General features: G+C 42.1%; 1 protein-coding gene across 1 annotated transcript in view; it reads left to right on the top strand.

The window, feature by feature from the left end:
• LOC138299640 (zinc finger protein 79-like) overlaps nt 1–21,038 on the top strand; it is a 214,986-nt gene that overhangs the window by 45,679 nt on the left and 148,269 nt on the right. The window lies entirely within an intron of this gene.

The following is a 21,038-nucleotide window of genomic DNA, read 5'->3' as shown; positions in this document are numbered from 1 at the left end:
AGTACTGTGATGAAATAGTACAAGTTGGGCTCAAGATCTATCAGAGGGTGAGATGTTTCCTCAGCTAGCTGTGTGGAAAGTATCCAACACTGCTGTTTTAATTCTTATTTATTTAGAGTAGGGGGGGGGGGGGGGACTGAAATGCTTTGTTCGTGTGGTGTGATGTTAGTAGTAAACTGTCAGCAAGTGACCAGCAGTTTTACTTTCTGGAGGCGGTTTAAAATAAATACAAGTAACTGCAACCAAAGAACCTCCTCTCCTATTTCTCTGATTTTGTAAAGGATGGGACTACCTACAGACTGGCGTTCAGACGTGTTCTCAGTTACTTTTCGAGGATTACCTCTGAGTACATAGCAATATGTTAGTATAGAACTTTTCTTGTTCACTCTTAACATTTTTGACAGCATGTTGTGGTTTTAAAAATTGATTATCCTCGTTTGCTACCCACTTGCCTTTTTGTCACAAGCACCTTTAACATACCTCTTTATTGAGCATTGCTTTCAATGTAATTGTTTTCAATTGGGTAGCAATCATTTTGCTATCTGTGCCTTACTTCATGTGTAATTTATCAAGGAGGACCTTTTAGGATAACCTTGGAGACCTGGCATTTATGGCAGCATTGAAAGGGGGTTTGATTTGTTTGTAGCATCCTTCTTTAAGACCTTCCTTTTGGAAAATGTATGGTCTTAGTATATGCAAGGTGTCCTACAAAGTCCCTGCACATTGGACGTGTAGTGTTACAGTGAGAGAAGCTGAAGTTTCTGAACACAACCACTCTTACCGCGATGGTGTGATAAAAGTGAAACTAATTTCAGGTGTTGTCCTTGTGACTCCTTTTTGCAGACTAAATAAAATATGTAATAGGTCCTGAACCTCTGAAGGTCTGTATATATGATTTTCTAAAATTTAAGCCTATGTGTTAGTAATTTTGAGGTTAGATTTTTACTTTTCCCTTAAGTATAATGTATATTCTTAATATCTTTGAGAGCTAACATGTCGTTCATTATATGCACTTTTCATTCGGATGCTTGTCGGCAAACATACGAGTTATTTTGTGTAAGTAATTTATTTTCCCAAAAAAGTAATTGAGTTTTTACCATATTAGACCTATGTTACGTGGTCAGTCTTGTACAGCCTCAGGATCTGCAATCATGTTGGATGTCCAAAATGCTAACCTATGCCAGCCATTGGGCAGCCAGCCTTTTTCTACCGGTCAATGCTGAGTGGCTTTGGAGAGATCTGCTCTATGCTTCAAATGTAGCAAGAGACCACATTTTTATCCCTTGCCTCCAGAAAGCCTTCAGTGTGTCAGCTGTTACGTGTAATGAAAAAAACGATGAAAAAAATGTATACATAATATACCTGGAGTGGCTTTGCATCGGTCCTCTTGCTTGCTGGATTTGTTCAACTGTCTATCGCATTTTGGTTACGCCTATAGTATAGAACATTGATACTAAAAGCAGGGCCTGGGAACCGCATACGCTTTCATGACCTCTACATGTGGCCCTTCATTAACAGCACCACTGGGCTGCTGTTCACTCGAATTAGCACTAACATTAAAAACATGTTAAATATAGAGGCAATCCTTTGTTAATTGAAGTTAAAGAAAGGATGTAACTAACTTGCCCTGCAACATATAACTTTAGGAACACCTTCATTTTCAAAACCATCTTGCAACAAAACCATACAAATAAGATACGGTTTCTTAAATTTTCAAAAAGTGTATTTCATTAACATGCAGAACCATTGTACCTTAGCATATCGGGTTTTGTGAATTATGGTTAGGTGATAGTTTTCAAATATGAATTTAGAAACATTAATTATTCCCCCTCCCCCCCACCCTGACAGCAATGCAGAATAATGAACGAGGAAGCAAATCAGCTGTTGCGTGCCCTCTTCGGGTGCCGTAGGTTCCTATTATATATGAACAACATTATAGTTTATTAAATCAGGAGAAGGTTTTGTACAGCACAGTCTTTGTCATGTATTTTGTGGGCCTCTAGTATGTGATTATAAAATAAAAAAACAGGGTAAGTGAAATAAAACAATTGCCTGGGACCCCAGTTATTACCAGGTTTTCTGGTTTCACATTGTGCCACCAGTTGTATATGCTTCCCACCTTACTTCCCCATCCCTCCCCGCTCACCCAGGTCACCACCTTGCTGTCATCTATGCGATCCTCTGTCACAACACAGACCAAACTTTGGGGCCCTTGGGGAAAATGTTAAGCGAGTACCCATGGTATATAGCATGGGGATGTTGGTTAGCCTACTTCAACCTTGTCTTATGCTGTGAGTTGAAGGCATTTTGTCTGCTCACAAGCAGATCTGCCTTAAAAGAAATGTACTTCAATGCCAGGGCCTGCAGGCAAATATTTTACTTTGTCAATGCTTTTTATTTTCATTCACCTCTTTTATTTTTTAGTCATCCTTGTGTTTTAAGCTGTGTCTAAATGTTACAATAACTCGAAGCCAGTAGCACCTTTACTTTGCACTAGTGAGAAAGAATCCCTTTGCATGCATTAAAAATAAAAAAGGGTTTCCATACTTGTTCTTGTTGCAGCTTTGTCCATATGGGAGCATGATTTCTTCTTTTTTGGCATTTGTTGCAATACGAAAAAATAATAATTGCACCAGCTTGCCAAGACCATAGCTATTGGGTATGCCAATGTTTGTTTTAGAGGCAGCCGTTCAGTGGAGAGAATCCTCAGTATAATTCACCTATTTCTTGAGGCAGTATTCGGGTTTTTATAAATCCCGTAGTCTTATTTTTTCTCTAAATAATGGTAGTAGTATGGGGAGGCATATTTTATGAGAAACTGAAGTAAAGGATCTAGGATATGTGATGGAAAGTGGGTTATTGGTAAGGGCAGGTGGGTACCTACACCTAATAAGGCCAACATAAAAATAAAAAAAAATGATTCAGTCATGATTTCAGTAAATTAATCCTTGCTCAACAATTGGTAGCTTGGCCCATTACCAGTTAGGCTTTACTTCAGAGAAAGGTGTGTAAAGCATTTAATGTCAACAAAACAGTAATTAAGACTCAACACAGAAAAAATCTAACACAAATTTATAAAATTAGGAAATATTTTTATCTTTAAAATGCCAGAAGTCCAATGTAGGGAACCAAACTTATGAATTTCGAAAGATTAAGTAAAAAAAAAAAGAAATTGGCTCTCTAGCGCTTAAAAGCGCCAACCGCAGCTATCTGGTCGCACCTGACCGGGTCAAAGTTTGACGCCAACCACAATGGAACGCAAGTTGGATACACTGAGGGGTAGGCCTCGTCAAAGTTTTACCTTCGAATTTGGGGCCTAGTTACAAGTTTAGCGGTCTTGCGACAGTCGGACCGCTGCACTCCTCGGAGACCATCTGCCAGATTATTGGGGACCACTGGCAGGATCGGGGATCCCGACGGGTTAGCAATAGTCGAATTCCAGGTCAGCAATGGTGGCACTGAGTTCAGCACCGCCGTGCGGATCACGACTTCCCTTTCTGCCAGCCTTTTCATGGCAGAGGACCCAGCCATAAAAAGGCTGGTGGAAAGGCAGTGCAGGGCCTCCCCCCGCCCAGCACCCTTGGGATGTGGGGGTTGCCCTTTGTGCGACTTCAATAGGCCTCGGCTCCCAGAGGAGCTGAGGCCAATGGCATTGCATAGTTTCCACCTGGCTAGCCGGCGGAAGCCTCCTAATACAGAGGTTTCCACCGGTCAACCTGGTGGAAACCTTGTACTTGGGCCGGGGGGGAGTCCTCAAGCTCTGCCCCGGTCTCCTCCCCACCGGTCTGGCAGACCCAAACTAGTAATCAGGCCCTTAGTCTATTTTTTCAGATCTTTTTCTCTTGACATCGAGCTGGTCTCGTCTTCAAGCAGGCTTGCTCTTCGATGTCAGAAAATACATGATAGTGGAGCACTTAACATGTACAAAGCTCTACTATCATCCTAATTCAAGTCTGTTTACCATAGTCATTAGCATAATCATAGTATGAGCAACATTTATGTTGTTAAAATGTCATAGAAATTATGCCTCACCAATCAACCTAGGCATTTGGGTAAATATTTTCTTTTTACTTAAACACAAAGAAATTATACATAATATCTTCATATCATTCTAATTTTTTTCTGTTCCTTACTTGCAAATACAAATGTATAGTAACTGTTTGCAGACAAGTTGCTGTTGATTCTCAAGTACCAATACAGTTGTTTGAAAACAATTTGTAGATATGTTGCTATTCATTTCTCATTAATGATTTCAGCAGACACATGTTTCGTCCTTTATAGGACTTCCTCAAGGCTGATTGAAGTAATTTATAAAAGTAAAAACAACATTAACCCCTTGGATGCCCAGGACGAGCTGGTCTCGCCCTCGGCAACGGTTGCCCTGTGCAGAGGATGAGACCAGCTCGTCCTGCTATGGGCCCTAGGGGAGGGGTAGAGCGCTCCACCCCCCCACGATCCCCCCCCACCCCACCAGCATCTGATCCGGTCAGGGCGTGATTGTGTACTGACCTCATCAGAGGCCTACCCTTCGGCGCTGGAATCGCTGCTTCCACTGCAGATTGGAGGAGAAATGCAAAAGTATTTCTCCTCCGATCACGTGGAGGGACCGAGAGGGGCATCAAAAGGAAAGGAAAGGCCTTTCCTTTACTTTGTCTTTCTCAGCATTTCTGCTGCCCGATCGCACAAGAAATGTCCACTAACCACCAGGAAAGTTTTTTTCCTTTTGTTTGTTTGTTTATGCCCAGGGGGGCAAATATTTTACAGCTGTTTCTGCCGCACTCCCCCCTCCCCCCCCCCCCCCCCCCCCCCCCCCTTTGGGCAGAAACACAAAGACACCAGGGATCTTTTTAAAAAAAACTTTTTTTATAAATATATGGGGAGCGACCCCTTAGGCAAGGGTTGCTCCCCCGGGTGGGGGGGGGGGGGGGAAATTTGTTTTAGCCCATTTCTGTCCCCCTTGGGGCAGATCGGGCTATTTTTTTTATGAGGCCGATCTGCCCCCATCAGAAACCGCTAGGCACCAGAGCTTTTTTTTTTCTTTTTCTTTTGCTGCAATTTCACGCAAGGGGAGCGACCCCTTAGGCAAGGGTCGCTCCCTTGGGGCACATTTATTTTAGGCCACTTCTGCTCCACTTGGGGACTGAATGGCCTATTTCTATTAGGCAGATCTTCCCCTGTGGAGGGGGGGGGGGGCACATTACTGTTGGCCATATCAGATCGGCCTATTTTTTTGGAAGGCCCATCTACCCCCGGGGGGGGGCAGAAAGCCCACCAGAGACCCGGGAAGTTTTTTTTCTCTCAATATAGGAGGGTGGGGGTATAGCCATACCCCCACCCCAGGTAAATGGGGCCAAAGTTGTTCTGCCCACCAGAAGGAAGATGGGGCAATTACCCCCGATCCACACCCCGGGTTGGGGGAGGAGAAAGTATACTAGATGCCAGGGAATTAAAAAAGAGAAAAAAAAGTGTGGTGGTGGCTACCCATCCAGTATGGGCATGGTTATGGTCCCACCCCAACTGAAAACATCTAATCTCACAGCAATCAAGAGACCATTTGATTAGTTTGGGTTTTGGTTTTACATTTGGGCCATGAGAGCTTGGCTAACTCTCAAAATCGTCCTACTTGGAATGGTGTGGCCCGCACCTTTTGGACTTTCGGACGCTGCCATCTAGAAAACTCCACAAGACCTAGACACATCTGAAAACTAAACATCTGGGTAAGTCCAGGGTGGTGTGCTTCACATGCACCCGCACCATTTTCTTACCCACAATGCCCTGCAAACCGCCAACTTTGCTGGAAATCACACTTTTTTCCACATTTTTGTGACGGAATCTGCAGGAATCCACAAAATTCCTACCACTCAGCATTGTCTTATCTATACCGATAAAAATTCTGCCCCACTTGTCAGTCTAAATGTTTTTTTTCAAACTGCCCTTTTGGACCCATTTTGGTTCCCCCTCAATTTCAACATGTTTTTGGCTCTGCCCTGTCACAGGCACTTGGCCCACCTACACAAGTGAAGTATCCTTTTTACCGGGGAGACAGAGGGGAACGTTGGGTGGTAGGAAATTTGTCCCGGTGCGGTGATCCCACACAGATATGTGGGAAAAATGTTTTAGCTAAATTTGAGGTTTGCTGAGATTCTGTGTAAGAAAACACTGGGGGATCCACGCAAGTCACACCTCCCTGGACTCCCTCCTCGGGTGTCTAGTCCTCAGAAATGTCTGAGTTTGGTAGGTTTTCCTGTATGGCTGTTGAGCCGAGGACCAAAAATACAGATGCCCCCCCTTGCAAAAAGAGGTAGTTTTTGTATTTGATAATTTTGATGTGTCCAGGTCGTGTTTTGGGGCATTTCCTTTCGCGAGCACTAGGCCTACCCACACAAGTGAGGTACCATTTTTATTGGGAGACTTGGGGGAAAGCGGGGTGGAAGGAAATTTGTGGCTCCTCTCCGATTCTAGAACTTTGTCACCGAAATGTGAGGAAAAGGTGTTTTTTTTTTGTTTGGCCAAATTTTGAGGTTTGCAAAGGATTCTGGGTAACAGAACCTGGTGAGAGCCCCACAAGTCACCCCATCTTGGATTCCCCTAGATCTCCCCTTTTACACAATTTACCTAACAACTATTTTATACCTAGCAAAATAACATATTTCTACACACCCTCCAGCCCAATATTTCCCAGAAAAAAAAAATATGCTTGTATTATCCAGTATAATAGTCCTTCAAATACCCCGGCTTCTTGATCCTCCTTCTATCCAAACACAATTTTCCTGGAATCTCCTTATTTACTGTTTCAAATTGTTCCTGATGTATCCATAGCCACGCACTGAACTCTTGATCATTACATTTAACCACACTCCCCAAATTCCACCTTTTTCCGTCATCAAAATCTACACTGTACCTTCTCACCCCCACAATACGTTTGGGATCTGACCATTTGGGATACACCCTTCCTCGAACCATGGACCAACTTGGTACGTACCCAATCACCAACCACCATTTTACACTTCTTCATTTTACTCTCACACCTTCCATCATATTTTCCTTGCATCTTTTCTACTCAGTGTAACAAACCCTTTCCATCCACACTTCTTCTACCTGCTCTACCCATCCACTCGTACACGGTTTCCTGCCTTTTAACAACAAAAACGGCGTTTCCAGAGTCACAGAATGGGGTGTCGTACGATAGTTACATAACAATTTCTTTAACTCATTCCTCCAATCTAAACCATTTTGAAGTGATAGTTGGATATTTTCCCCCACTACCCTGTTGAATCTTTCAACTAAACTGTTCTCTCTAGGATGTGCTACTGCAGACCTGATATGTTCAATCCCACAGCAATTTAAATACTCCTCAAATTCACTTGAAATGAATTGGGGTAAAATTTCTGTTACCAACTCTGCAGGATACCCTTCCTCCTCCAAACTTCCTCACAAAAATCATGGACGAAATGATATCCTTCACCACACTGACTTCCGGCCATTTAGAATGGTAATCCATCATGACAATCACAAAATTCCTTCCGTGACCCACCAAATCGAATGGGCCGCAAATATCCATTCATACCTTCTGCCAAGGATCTGCCGGAAAAGGAACCGGTACAACCGGAGTCTTCTCACTTACACGTGTCTTGTCACTCTGCGCACAACACATGCAATTTCCTACATATCTTTCCACCTCTACATCCATGCCTGGCCACCAAAAATCTTCTCTCGCTTTTCTTTTCATGCCGACATTCCACCATGCCCATCGTGCAACATTCCCAGCACATCCTGTCTCAAACTGTACGGAACAACCAATTTCTCCCCTCTTCTCAGCAAACCATCTTGTACAGAAAACTCTAACCATACATTTTTGAAATTCATTATCAACCCAGTTGCATCTCCAATTTCTGACCACCTTTTGCATATATTACTCATTACACGTTTCAGTTCATCATCCTTTTGTACCGCCGTTTTCCACACCTCCTTGCTTATTGCCTTCTCATTTTTATCCTCCAAACTTGCCACCAACCATTCCTCATCCTCAAATTCCCTCTCTACCGTAATCTTGACAAACAATCAGCATTGACATTAGTAATACCTGGTACATATTTCACGTTAAACGTGTACTCCTGTAACCTATACAACCATCTTGAAATTCTGGATGATATTCGGCCTGCACCCTTGGTTGTGAATAAATCCACTAAAGGCTTATGGTCCGTTCCCAACTCAAATCTTCTTCCCCAAACGTAATTCCTGAAATATTGTATACCCCACCAACAGGCTAAAGCTTCCTTTTCAATCACGGAATACGATGTTTTCGCTCCCCTCAGAGTCCGTGATGCAAATGCTATCACATGTTCTTTTCCATTGTGAACCTGTATTAATACTGCACCCAATCCATACATGCTTGCATCTGTTGAAACTATAGTGTGGTCATGAACCTCAAATGGTTTCAACTCAACCGCGTCAACAATACACTTCTTGAGTTTGAGGAAAGATTGTTGACACTCCGCTGACCAAACATATTGCTGATTCTTCTTTAACCTCTTCTGTGCCTTGGACGAGATGATCTCGTCCAAGGCTACAGTTCCCCTGTGCCTTGGACGAGATCATCTCGTCCATGGCACAGGGGAACTTGGGGGCGCGTTAGCGCGCCCCAGTGCACCCCCTCCCCCCCAAGTCGGGGATGGAAGGGGAAGACCTTCCCCTTCCACCCCCGACCCCCCACCCCCTGTGACATCAGCGCGCGCTGATTTGTCACAGGGGCCTCCCTAGTCGCGCTGGAAGCTCTGCTTCCAGCGCGATTGAAAGAGAAATGCAAAAGCATTTCTCTTTCAATCACTGGGGAGGCCCGGAGGGTCGCTCCCCTGGGGGGCAAATTGTATTTAGACCATTTCTGCCCCCCTGGGGGCAGATTGGCCGATTTTAGGTCAATCTGCCCCCAAGGGGGCAGAAACCACTTGGCACCTGGGATTTGTTTTTTGGTGCCAATGTCACGCAGGGGGAGCGACCCCGTAGGCAAGGGTCGCTCCCGGGGGGGGGGGGGCTGGGGGGTCAAATTTATTTTAGGCCTTTTCTGCCCCCCTGGGGGGCAGATCGGCCTATTATTAGGCCGAACTGCCCCCAGGGGGGGCAGAACCCTCAGGGCACCAGGGCAAATTTTTTTGTTGTGTTTTTTTTTTTTGTTTGTTTGTTTTTTTCGAGATGGGGAGCGACCCATCAGGCAAGGGTCGCTCCCCTGGGGGGCAAATTGTATTTAGGCCATTTCTGCCCCCCTTGGGGGCAGAAACCACTAGGCACCTGGGATTTGTTTTTTTGCGCCAATGTCACGCAGGGGGAGCGACCCCATAGGCAAGGGTCGCTCCGGGGGGGGGGGCTGGGGGGGGCGCAAATTTATTTTAGGCCATTTCTGCCCCCCCCCCCCCCCTGGGGGCAGATCGGCCTATTATTAGGCCGAACTGCCCCCAGGGGGGGGCAGAACCCTCTAGGCGCCAGGGCAATTTTTTTTTGTGTGTTTTATTTTTATTTTTTTTTTTTTTTTCGAGATGGGGATCGACCCATCAGGCAAGGGTCGCTCCCCTGGGGGGGATATTGTATTTAGGCCATTTCTGCCCCCCTTGGGGGCAGATTGGCCGATTTTAGGTCAATCTGCCCCCAAGGGGGCAGAAACCACTGGGCACCTGGGATTTGTTTTTTGGCGCCAATGTCATGCAGGGGGAGCGACCCCGTAGGCAGGGGTTGTTCCCGGGCAGGGGGGCTTGGGGTGTTGGGGGGGGGGGTCAAATTTATTTTAGGGCATTTCTGCCCCCTCCCCCCCACCCTCCCGGGGCCGGCTGAGCTAGAAGCCAAACTCCACAGGTAGGCACTTTGCAAAAAACACCTCTGTTTTCTGTGAAAAAATATGTTCTGTCCACGTTGTGTTTTGGGCCATTTCCTTTCGTGGGCGCTAGGCCTACCCACAGAAGTGAGGTACCATTTTTATTGAGAGACTTAGGGGAACGCTGGGTGGAAGGAAATTTGTGGCTCCTTTCAGATTCCAGAACTTTCTGCCACTGAAATGTGAGGAACATGTGTTTTTTTAGCCAAATTTTGAGGTTTGCAAAGGATTCTGGGTAACAGAACCTGGTCCGAGCCCCACAAGTCACCCCATCTTGGATTCCCCTAGGTCTCTAGTTTTCAGAAATGCACAGGTTTGGTAGGTTTCCCTAGGTGCCGGCTGAGCTACAGGCCGAAATCGACAGGTAGGCACTGTTTTCTTTCAAAAATTTGGATGTGTCCACGTTGCGCTTTGGGGCGTTTCCTGTCGCGGGCTCTAGGCCTACCCACACAAGTGAGGTATCATTTTTATCGGGAGACTTGGGGAACGCTGGGTGGAAGGAAATTTGTGGCTCCTCTCAGATTCCCAAACTTTCTGCCACAGAAATGTGAGAAATGTGTTTTTTTAGCCAAATTTTGAGGTTTGCAAAGGATTCTGGGTAACAGAACCTGGTCCGATCCCCGCAAGTCACCCCTCCTTGGAATTCCCTAGGTCTCTAGTTTTCAGAAATGCACAGGTTTGGTAGGTTTCCCAAGGTGCCGGCTGAGCTAGAGGCTAATATCTACAGGTAGGCACTTCGCTAAAAACACCTCTGTTTTCTTCCAAAAATTTGGATGTGTCCACGTTGCGCTTTGGGGCGTTTCCTGTCGCGGGAGCTAGGCCTACCCACACAAGTGAGGTATCATTTTTATCGGGAGACTTGGGGGAACGCTGGGTGGAAGGAAATTTGTGGCTCCTCTCAGATTCCCGAACTTTCTGCCACAGAAATGTGAGGAACATGTGTTTTTTTAGCCAAATTTTGAGGTTTGCAAAGGATTCTGGGTAACAGAACCTGGTCCGAGCCCCGCAAGTCACCCCTCCTTGGATTCCCCTAGCTCTCTAGTTTTCAGAAATGCACAGGTTTGGTAGGTTTCCCTAGGTGCCGGCTGAGCTAGAGGCCAAAATCTACAGGTAGGTACTTCGCAAAAAACACCTCTGTTTTCTTTCAAAAATTTGGATGTGTCCACGTTGCGCTTTGGGGCGTTTCCTGTCGCGGGCGCTAGGCCTACCCACACAAGTGAGGTATCATTTTTATCGGGAGACTTGGGGGAACGATGGGTGGAAGGAAATTTGTGGCTCCTCTCAGATTCCCGAACTTTCTGCCACAGAAATGTGAGGAACATGTGTTTTTTTTAGCCAAATTTTGAGGTTTGCAAAGGATTCTGGGTAACAGAACCTGGTCCGAGCCCCGCAAGTCACCCCTCCTTGGATTCCCCTAGGTCTCTAGTTTTCAGAAATGCACAGGTTTGGTAGGTTTCCCTAGGTGCCGGCTGAGCTAGAGGCCAAAATCTACAGGTAGGCACTTCGCACAAAACACCTCTGTTTTCTTCCAAAAATTTGGATGTGTCCACGTTGCGCTTTGGGGCGTTTCCTGTCGCGGGCGCTAGGCCTACCCACACAAGTGAGGTATCATTTTTATCGGGAGACTTGGGGGAACATAGATTAGCAAAACAAGTGTTATTGCCCCTTGTCTTTCTCTACATTTTTTCCTTCCAAATATAGGAGAGTGTGTAAAAAAGACATCTATTTGAGAATTGCCCTGTAATTCTCATGCTAGTATGGTCACCCCGGAATTCAGAGATGTGCAATTAACCACTGCTCCTCAACACCTTATCTTGTGCCCTTTTTGGAAATACAAAGGTTTTCTTGATAGCAATTTTTTACTCTTTACATTTCAGCAAATGAATTGCTGTATACCCGGTATAGAATGAAAACGTACTGCAGGGTGCAGCTCATTTATTGGCTCTGGGTTCCTCGGGTTCTTGATGAACCTACAAGCCCTATATATCCCTGCAACCAGAGGAGTCCAGCAGACGTAACGGTATATTGCTTTCGATAATCTGACATTGTAGGGAAAAGTTACAGAGTAAAACGTAGAGAAAAATTGATGTTTTTTTCACCTCAATTTCAATATTTTTCTTTTTCAGTTGTTATTTTCTGTAGGAAACCCTTGTAGGATCTACACAAATGACCCCTTGCTGAATTCCGAATTTTGTCTACTTTTTAGAAATGTTTAGGTTTCTGGGATCCAGCATTGGTTTCATGCCCATTTCTGTCACTGACTGGAAGGAGGCTGAAAGCACAAAAAATTGCAAAAATGGGGTATGTCCCAGTAAAATGCCACAATTGTGTTGAAAAATTGGGTTTTCTGATTCAAGTCTGCCTGTTCCTGAAAGCTGGGACTCTGCTGAGTTTAGCACTGCAAACCCTTTGTTGATGCCATTTTCAGGGGAAAAACCACAAGCCTTCTTCTGCAGCCACTTTTTCCAATTTTTTTGAAAAAAACCAAATTTTCCCTGTATTTTGGCCAATTTCTTGGCCTCCTTCAGAGGAACCCACAAAGTCTGGGTACCTCTAGAATCCCTAGGATGTTGGAAAAAAAGGACGCATATTTGGCTTGGTTAGCTTATGTGGACAAAAAGTTATGAGGGCCTAAGCGCGAACTGCCCCAAATAGGCAAAAAAAGGCCTGGCACAGGAGGGGGAAAAGGCCTGGCAGCGAAGGGGTTAACAACAAACGCAAGGGCTGTGCTAAATCTGCAAAATTCCTCACAAATTTAGCGTAGTACTCCGCTAATCCTAAAAAAGACCTTAACTGGTCCTTATCCTCAGGACTACGTGCCTGTTCTATAGCTTCGGTTAGGTTTCTCTTTGGTTTTATTCCTTCCCATGATATCGTATGACCCAAGTATTCCAAACACTCACGTGCAAACTTGCATTTATTCATTTCCACTGTCAATCCTGCACCTTCCAAAATCTGGCACACCTTCCTTAATGTATCATGTTCATTCGCATTTTCACCCCACACTAACACATCATCTTGGAAACACCTGACGTGCTCCAAGTGACCCAACAAACTTTGCATAGCCCTTTGAAACACAGCTGATGCCGATGCTAGCCCACACGGCATGCGGATGAACCTAAACGCTCCTTCTGGTGTGATGAACGACGTTAAACAGAACCTGGGGATATGCACTTGACAAATCCAAAGTTGAATATAACTTACCACCCTTAACTCCTGTTAACAACTCATTAATATTTGGAATTGGATGCCTGTCCACCCATATGTTGTTATTCAAGTCTCTCAGGTCCACACACATCCTAATTTTCCCATTAGGCTTACGAGCTAAACCTACCGGACTTAACCATTCAGAGGCCTCAATTTTCTCAATCACACCTAACTGCAATGAACGTGCAAGTTCATCTTTTAACACACCTCTCAATATCACAGGCACATTCCTCATTTTGTTCAGTTCAGTGGTTCCCAACCTGTGGTCCGGGGACCCCTGGGGGTCTGCGAAGCCATCTCAGGGGGTCCGCGAGAGCCTAGAAAATTAAAGTTATTAACATATTGACAAATTAGGTCCCCAACTTCCAGTAATGACTCAGGCGGGGGTCCCCGGATTCACATGATGATACAGTGGGGGTCCCTGGGTTCCATTAATGTTGAAGTGGGGGTCCACAGAAATCAAAAGGTTGGGAACCACTACCCTAGCTCATCTTTGAACAAATTAGGAAACTCAATCTTCCACCTTTGTACTTTGTGTTTCACAGTCAACACCTGCTCCTCGTTGTTGGGGTCTAACAATATCTTCAGCTCTTTTTGTTCCTTCCAACCTAATAAACAATGACCACCTTCTACCACATACACCCAACACTCCGTTTCTCTTTGCTTCAAAACCACCTTCCCCCAGAAGCGTCCCATGATGGGTATTTTGCTACCACCATACCCCACCAACTCAATTTCAGAGTCGGATAAGTTACATTTCCCCAGCTTGACCCATGTTGTCCTATCAAGTAAGTGTATACAGGGAACACGAAACCCACGTGAGAACCATTCACGCTGATTTCACGTTTCGGAGGATTGTACTGATCTAATTCAAGTTCGCAAATTTTGCTTATTTGATCCTTCTCACATATTGAATTTCCATTTATCATCAGTATCTCTATACCTTCATTCTCTTCAGATATATCTTGTTCCTGAATTTTATCACACAAACAATTCACACTTTTCTTTTTATATGAAGTGTTCTTTTGATTTCATACTTTAGAGAAATGGCCCACTCTACTGCATAGGAAACACTTGGCTTCTTTTGCAGGACAACTGGTAGAGAAAGCCAAGTGTTTCATACTCCCACATCTAAAACATATTTTTTTTCCAATCAACTTTGCTACTAGTTTTCAGCTTCACCCTACTGATCGATTGTCCCAACACTGCATCAGTATTATCAGCACTCAATTCTTTAATATACCTCGAAGTATCTTCCACACGCTTTGCTATTGTTATAACTTCATCCAAAGATGGGTCCTTCAAACTTAATAGCTTCTCTTGAATATGCAAACTTTTAGTTCGATTGATCTCTTATTATCTCCTCATGCAAACTTCCAAATTTACAAGTTATTGCTAACATCCTCAACGCACTGACAAACTGATCAATCGATTCATGTGAAGCGTGTGCCCTGGAGAAGAATTTGTGACGTTCAACCACTATACTCAATTTGCGACCAAAATGATTTCTCAAAGCTGTCATTGCACTAGTGTATAAATCATCTTCATCACCATCTTCCTCTTCACCGTCCTTCTCATTGACAACAATATTTTCATATGGTAGTGTTTTCAAAACTTTTCTCCCCTCAACTCCCAAATTATGTTTCAACAACGCTAATTTTCTTGTAGCCGTAAAAATAGCTCCACCCAAAGCTTCCAAATATGTCTCAAATGCCACCTCCCAGTCTTCCCAAGACATACATGGTTCCCCGGGAACAGGTAAAAATGTGCACTGTCGCTTGCATGGCAAAAAACTTAAAACCACATAGTCCCAAATTTTACAGTTTAAACGTGCTAAAAATAAAAAGCTTAAATAACAACAGTAGTCACCGTCGTCCAAAAATATTTCCCATTAACTCTTATTCACCTTCTCTTCTTCCTTTACCTTTTCGATATGTTATTATTTATTTTTCCTTATTTATTCTTATTTTATTTTTTTAAATCCAGCCTTAGTGCAACACAATCCTAAATAAATGCCTCCGTACCGTGTTCTAGTGTGTTCCTGCAAGCCGACACGTGAAGGCTGAGCACTGATTGTTTACTCAATGCTATGGTGTTGCGTCCTTCCAGAAATTATGAGACACATAGGATCACATGGCAGCCAAGAGGTTAACCATGAACTTTATTCATAAATTCAACGAAAAGAAAAATGCTAGCCTGTTGGTTAAAAAAATAATCATTGGACACACGGCCCAAATGTGTGTGTCCAATTCATCAGACTTTAGTCTACTCTAATGTTCGTTAAAAAACAAAAAACTTGCATTTATTTATAATATAGTGATGTATCCCGAATGAGTGAAATATGGAAAGAAATATAGTAACCACCACCAATTCCAAACGTCCGTTGGGGATTAAAAATAGACTGTGATATTAGTGCCTTGATCTTAATACCCAAGGTGAAAGAGGGAATAAAGTGCTATTACAACTTGTGGATGTTCCGAGAATGTTATGTAGACTAGATCCATAAGAACACCCAGAGAAACAGGAAGATAGGAAGTTCCAAACACACCCTATGTAAGGAGAACACACAAAAATGAATGTATCATCTTAAGCATTAAATTACCTAAGTAGCAGAGAAATGTCTTTAGTCTGTGATTAATGGTTACTAGAAGAGGATTAAAAAATAATCTGCTCGAAAATTGCCTCACAACAAAAACAGAATGAAATCACAACACAAACTAAGCTTGCGCTTATTGAAAGCAGAGAGAAGAGAATTCCCACTATATAGGTTTATCAATGAATTCGCATTCAACAATGGAAAAATAACTAGAAATTTACTAAAGAATACATTCCAAGGCAAGTATATAGACAATTGTTAGCAGCTGCCAAATCTGAAAGTCAAAAGGCATACATGAATATCAAATGGTTGTGCCAAAAAAAACAAAAGAAAAACAGACTCAACAAGGTAAAATGAGGACATCATACCTGTAACATATATATATATATTCCACAACAGATGGAACAATATCCACCAGACGGCTGCACTGAACCCTTCATCGACTTCAACTCATGAGGACAAATCGATTTTTTTAAAGTTGAATTTCTTCCGCTTTATTTCATGTGATGACAACACAGTTTCCTGCAATAAATGTCAACGCGTTTCGGCAAACGCCTTCTACTGGACAAAAAAAATAATTATATATATATATCTATCATCAAGGGTATGGCACCCTAATATTAGTGGATAATGTGCTACATCCTTGGTGCACTCTGTAAGATATGTATTAAAATACAGTTCTCTTATCCATTTCATGACCTCTTTTATATATGTATAAGTCAAAATTCTTAAATTGATTAGCAGTAACTAGTAATTGTATAAGGCTAGCAGAGTGATTCCATCAATTACTAATTAACTGTAGTTTCAATATGCAAGCTTTAAGCAAACTCAGTTTGCTTATTAATATCTCCAACTGAAGCTTATGTATTATTGAATAACCAATAGGGCAAACTATTTAAATATGTTTGATTATATAGCAAAACATTCAGAAGTCGTTAAATGGCTACATTTTCAAAAACATTGCTTTAAGCACAGGACTGTGGCTTAGTGTCCTGCAGACCTTTATCTATTTTCAGCAAGTTTGAACACCTAAAGCATACATTCCCACCATTATGATACTCACAAATGATGCATAACGATAGCGTGAAAATATCCATAACTATGTCAGTGCTTTGCTGACTCCCATTTTGATTGAATTTATGTGAGAAAAGATGACTTCTTTGACCTCACTAGTAACTTTCAACCCAAGATAAACCAACATAATATCTATTTATGCCTTTATGTTTATAAAAGCCACACTAGGGACTTGCCCTTTTTCAAACGCACAATAATACAGAGTTAGATCCAAATACAGCAAACCAGCATCATTTCACTAATTGAAATCACCACATGTTTCACTGTGTATATGCCTATCTTAAGTTTCAGCTTGCCGTCGTAATCATCAGCATGTAGCGTAACCTGTTCCGCATTTGGGCTATGTACTGGCAAAGGTGAAATCATTTCCGTTTGACCTCTTTTTGAAAGAAGACGTAAGTTTACATCAAACCCCCATGGAAACAAATGACTGGGGAAAAAAAACGAGCAAGAGACTACCTGTGGTGGCTGCCATATTGTGATGTGCACTTTTGAATATCTAACTTAAAGAAGTATTCTGACCTTCTGTTTATAATTTTTGTGGCGTATGTGCCAGAGCATCATTTTAATTAGATTCAGTCTCAGCATAATTTTTTTTTTTTCTTTTAATCCCGTAATCATCTAAACTGTAACAAGGTGAAGGTGAAACTTTGTGCTGTCCAGTTCAGATGAAAAAACACATTGTTCTTATAATGATCACTAGGAAACAGTCTCATAATATTTAAATAAACATTTAGTAATGTTCAGCTCACTATGAAAACTTGCAAGAAGCAGGAGAACAACAGAATTAAAAGTAAAAAGAAAGACTAAAGCGAGAGATAACCCATACAATTTTGTCCCTGACTGCCTATTTATATTTCTGCAAGTGCAGTTATCGTATTTTTATGCTATATTATTGCTCCACATTTATATTTTGTTTTTACATTTCCAAGAAGCAACGCCCAAGGAATATTCCTCATCTATGGAGGCCATTTGGTCTGCCAGTTATTTACAAATCCTGTTCAATACATTCCAAATTTGTTTTGCATCACAGTATAAATTAGATTTTGACTTGCATCCAATATAGAATTAGGAGAAATTTATCAGTGCCATATTGATTAGGGTCATCACTTCACTGATAAAAGGACATCATATGATATGCAAATAGTGTAGTCCAAATTAGGTGAATAAGATGATAGTTATACAAATCATCTAATTACCAAAATTGGAATGGTCTATTAATGATGATTTTGAAAAATTATTATCTTATAAATATCTATAAAAAGTAATACATTTCACTATCTTGCTTTATGCCCATTTCCACAGTTCTCAATTTGATAATCCATCACGCCTCATTCTTTTCCTAATTCAGTCATACAGTTTCCACCTCTTGGATTTGGTTTAGTCTGGCTGAGTCCCATGAACTTAATCACTGGAGTTTCCGATGTTGAATGTATCTCTCTGACCTGTTTCACTAAGGGTTGGGGGGGCGGGTCATTATGTCTCAATGAGCGCATATGCTCTTGTTCTCTTTCAGAACTCTGATTGTGCTGTCCACATATATGCCCCCACATTCGCAAATCAGCAGATAAATAACATACCTGTTGTTATAATTAATAAAGGTTTCAATTGTGTGTGTTGCTGCCATTATGTCTTATGCACTGCTATGCTGCACATATTGAGGTGCTACATTTGAAAAAACCTTGTGGTCACATAGGCAACCTTGTATCAGTTTTATCTGTTTTGGGTGGCAAGTAGCTATTAAGAACCATATCTCTAATTTTTCTTCCTCTCTTATGAATCATCTTAGGTTTGGATAGAATTATACACTTGTACTATCTGTGTGTAGGGCATTCCAATGTTTGAGAAGTATTCTTTAAACAGAATCACTGTTTTGACTATATTGTGTGAAAAGGATATCAAATTCTGGGATCATTTAATTTTTGATTTTTTTCTGCTTAGTTAACAGATGTTCTGGATCTTTTTGAAGTTCTTTTCCTGGCAACCACTTTAGGTCTGTTTTGAATAGCCTCTGTAAAAACCTATTTTCTAGATGGTCCAACTCTGTTTCACATAATTCTGCTTCACTACAATTTCTTTCAATTCTAGACGTTTCTCCAAAAAGTATGAGTGACAGTTGTGTGGATGGATGAGAGCTAGTGGCAAAAAGCAGTGCATTATATACTGTGGGCTTGAGATAGATATTAGTTTGTACCCTACTGTCTTTAATGTATAATTCTATATCCAAGAAACCGATAATTGTTTACTGTGCTCATTTGTCATACGTATGTTGAAATCATTTATATTGAGGTAAGTGCAAAAGTCTAGCAGGCGCACTTCTGATCCTGTCCTTATTAATGGAACATCGTTGATGAATCTTCCCCCCAAAAAGTGTTCAGTCAAGTATGGGGGACCCCTTCGCCATTTTTTTTAAAACATACACTTTTTTGTACAATGGTGAGACACGTGAGCCCATGGCTACTCCCTGGGTTTGTCGGAACCATTCTACTTCATGGGTGAAGACCTTATTCTCCATTGTGAACTCAATCATTTACATCAACATGTGTGTGTGTTCTAAATAGGAAGTTGATCTTTTGTAAAGGAATTTAAGTGTCTCCGCCAGCCCCCTATTTTTAGTTATATATATATATACCCCACATTTAATGTGACACATATCATTTTGAATGTCCACTGTACATCGTCTAACTTATTTAGGACATCCTTAGTGTCCTGTAAGTAGGAGGGTAAGTTCTTTACAATGGCTGCAAAAATTCATCTATATATCCAGAGAGTTTTTCAGGTGGCGAACCGATCCTTGATATGATTGACCTACTAGGTGGTGATGCCTTATTTTTTATGACTGTTCGGTAATATATATATTCATGGCGTGATGGGATTCAGATTGAGTAAATATCTATACTCCAAATTTGTGATCAAGCATAGTTCTCACTGTTTGTGTAGTAATGTGCTCAGACGTTGGGTAATTCCATTCACAGGATTATCCTGTTGTTTTGTGTATGTCATTATGTCTGCTAACTGCCGGTTGATCTCATCAACATAGTCTTGTCTATTAAGGAAAACTATGTTCCCACCCTTGTTAGCCTCCTTAATGAATAACATTCTATTGTTATGTGATGCCGATTTATAGAGCGCATGGCAACCTGAAGGCCTCCCAGCGCTGATAGCAAGGCACTTAGAGCTGACAGAGAAGTTATGCTTTGAACAACCAAGTTTTAAGAGCCTTCCGGAATGATAATTCATGGCTATTAAGGTGCAGACTGAGTGGTAGTGAGTTCCATAGCTTGGCTCCCTGATACATCAGAGAGCTTCCACCCCATCTAGTCTTCTTTACTTTGGGGACCATGGCTAGGGAGGCAGTAGAAGATCTAAGATGTCTAGAGGTGTATAAAAGGAAGGTAATGTCCTAAGCAAAGATAGACCTCTATTGTGCAGGGCTGTGCGAATATAACACAGGGTCTTGAATTTGTCAATAAGATATCTGAGGACTTGTCTCTCTTTTTTTGTCAAATTATGTGATATGCCTACCTCTCTTTTCTAGTGCATACAGATCCTCTTTTACTAAATTTCAAAATATACCAATTACATTTTTCACTGACAAAGCGGGTGTAAATGTGGATTTAGTTATAAGTCCACTCTCCAAGGTTATGTCTAGACTGATATCTTAGTCATCCAATAGCTGTTGGGATTACTAACACCATTACTATCAAGAGAGGAGAGTTTGAATGTCATTAATGTCATCTATTGTATATTCACTAAGTGGTATACTTATCACATGTGATTTATGTGTATTGGATTTCGTAATGTAAAATTTCTTAAGATTGAGTTGTCTCAAACATTTAAGTAACTCTATATGTATTGTTGTCATTTCACAATAATTGGAATGTCAAAAACCCAAACCTTTGCTTAACAGATTTATTTGATCTTGTGTGAGAACATAATCAGATAGATTCATAACGGGTGTATTACAATTCGATGCACTGTTGATAGTTGCACTCCCATCCTGACAGCATATTGTTCCTAGCGGTTCAGAGGTGGCTTGGCTCAATGCGATGCCTCAGTCAACTCCTGGAAGTCTCGTCGACTGCAAAAAGCTCTGGAGCTTCAGCTGAGCAAACATGAAGTTTAAAGCAGGTCGCAGTTTGACATCCCCAGCTTGACTTTCGGCGACAGGTCGATCCCTTTATGGAGGCGTTTGCCAAAAAATGCTCCAAATGTTTCCGAGCCTCTGGATTTTCTTCTAGAAAGTCCTTTTAAGGGTCTTGAAGTGTCCACAACCGCAATCCAAGTTTCCAGAAGCTC

This window comes from Pleurodeles waltl, chromosome 6, assembly GCF_031143425.1.
Source record: "Pleurodeles waltl isolate 20211129_DDA chromosome 6, aPleWal1.hap1.20221129, whole genome shotgun sequence".
Lineage (NCBI taxonomy): Eukaryota > Metazoa > Chordata > Amphibia > Caudata > Salamandridae > Pleurodeles > Pleurodeles waltl.
Note: the sequence above shows the minus strand (reverse complement) of the source record. Positions and strands in the feature narration are given on the sequence as shown.